Source organism: Salminus brasiliensis, chromosome 1, assembly GCF_030463535.1.
Source record: "Salminus brasiliensis chromosome 1, fSalBra1.hap2, whole genome shotgun sequence".
Lineage (NCBI taxonomy): Eukaryota > Metazoa > Chordata > Actinopteri > Characiformes > Bryconidae > Salminus > Salminus brasiliensis.
Window position 1 is genome coordinate 477,255 of NC_132878.1, and position 2,322 is coordinate 479,576.

General features: G+C 43.0%; 1 long non-coding RNA gene across 1 annotated transcript; it reads right to left on the bottom strand.

Annotated features, from left to right (window-relative positions):
• Window positions 1–381: 381 nt before the first annotated feature.
• Window positions 382–2,037, bottom strand: LOC140561946 (uncharacterized). Its single transcript, XR_011980113.1, has 3 exons — window positions 1,863–2,037; window positions 1,026–1,110; window positions 382–837 (listed from the first exon to the last, which is right to left on the bottom strand). It is a non-coding gene; the product is annotated as an uncharacterized lncRNA (long non-coding RNA).
• Window positions 2,038–2,322: the final 285 nt, after the last annotated feature.

Genomic DNA, 2,322 nt, shown 5'->3' on the forward strand with positions numbered 1-2,322 from the left:
AAACGAGTGGAGTAATGAAGTGTTGAAGAGATGTGGTGGAGTAATGGGGCAATGAAGAGATGTGGAGCAATAGGGTGTTTAGGAGATGGAGTGGAGTAATGGAGCATTAAGAGGATGGGGTGGAGTAAAGGGGTGTTGAGGAGAGGAGGAAGAGTCTTGGCTCAGGACACAGAAAGCCAGGCCTTGGCACTTTTTGTGAAACAGGTTTCTCAGGTATCTGATATTCATGATCTGATGCTGTTCTTCATATTTCACACTTTATTTTAATTAGTAAGGAAATGGAGACAAAGTCAAATAATTGTCCTTTGAAAAGAAACACATTAAATGCTTCCCAGTTTTATCACAGGAAGTGTGGAAATGAAGCCTGTTAATCAGTCAGACTACAGAGAAGGACAACATTTATTACGTATACAGAGTAAAATACATCACAGCAATCTTCACTCAGGTTTAAAACCCCAACAGGATTAAAAAACATCACCAGTAAACCCAGTTTAAATACGAGCTTGAGACCCAGACAGACACCAATTTATAGCATAATGCTAATTCCTGCTAATTCCTGCTTATTCGTGTTAATTAGGATTAAAGTTATCTAAGGCTAAAGCTAAGAGTATATAATCTCTATAGTAATCTTAGACCATTCGTTTCAATTCATTCCCCTTAATGGATCACTGGATACATTGATGATTGATGATTGATGAATTTCACTCAGATGTTTTATCAGATCTTCATGTTGTTTATCTTTCAGCTGTTTTGGATTTGGGTTGGTCATAATTGAGGACAGTGTCCCCTCTATCTTCTTCAGGAGCTTGACCTGTCTCTGAAGTTTCTCTCGTAACTCTGGGGAAACACATGCAGGAAGTGAGGGAGGGTGAGCAATATCCACTGACCTTCAGATTCTGATAGATATAGATACTGATTTATTTATCTTCAGATATAGATACTGATTTATTCTGAAGCTCTGCAGGAAAGCTTCAGTCAGGGAGTGTTCGAACAGATCCACACTCACTAATTCTTATTTTACTCACCTGCAGTCTCGGCTGCTGCTGCTGTAGGGACTGGACCCGTGCTGTCTGGTCTTTCACCTGGCGATTTGTGCCCAGGGGTTCCAGCCTAAAGAGGGAGGTAGAACATCAGTGTTTAGGTGCAGTGAGGGGTCAGTATGAGGGAGTGTGATCTACCGTGTTGAAGGCTGTAGTGGGTGTGACTCTTCTGTGCTTGGTTTATTAAAGATAACATTGAATCCAGTAGAAATAAAGGGTATGCATTGATGACATGCCCCCTGACTGAGTGGTGAAGCACGGCTGCAGCTTTTATTGTGGAAAATGGCCAAACTGAGACCGAAACAAGCGATTATCTGCTCAAGGTAAAGGCAGTGATCCATCCACACTACTAAACAGCCATTGGTCCATGGACAGCACTGTGTATCCAGAAACGTCCAGCTAACTGAGGATCAAGTCTTACCCTCCTTTAGAGGATAAAGCCTCGTGTCTGAGAGTCGAGTGAATGGTCTTAGGAGGGTTTCTCACTGTTTTCAGGATCATTTAGTAGACAGGCTCATCCAGGTTTTGCTAGCTTTACCTTCTAATCAATCTTAGCATTTTGCTAAATTGGCAACTACAGTGAGCTTGTTTTTTCCCCTGCTCTCAGAGCGTTATTTCAGCACTCACTGAGCTCCCACATGTTTCAGTGCCTGGGTTCCAGAACTTCAGTAAACCCCCCCCCCCCCCCCGCCACCTGTGATGTTGTGCATACCTTCTATTACTTTAGATGTTTTAAACATTTTTCTGGTTGCATTCTTAATTACTGTTCATTTGCATAATAATTAAAACAGAATGTCTGTGTTGAAGGAATTCTGAAAATACCTGAGGTTTGATCCACTGTGTAACTTTCTCCAGTGCTCTCTGATTACTGGAGCATTGCAGTAGTCCTCTATCCTCGTGGAACAGACAGTCCACAGTGAGTGTATTCCCTCTGTCTACACTCCTGCTGCTGTCTGGTACCGTGGCCTCCGGGTCAGATGTGTGATGGAGAACCACTAGAACAGCAGGCTTGGTTTCTGTAACAGCACAGAGCTTCATTCATTCACAGGAATATAGAGATGATCCTAACTGTCCTCAAACCCTAACAGTACTATTCAACCTTAAAGCTTCAGACTGAGCACACAGCTGCTACCTGATAACTGCTGAAGCTTCTTCAGAGCTGATTCAATGTCGGTTCCAGCTCGAGAGGCAACAGGACAGAAAGCCAGAATGACATCACACTCCTCCACAGTAGACACCTCCTTCAGGCCGGGTATACCGTCTATCAGCTTTCTTATGAATC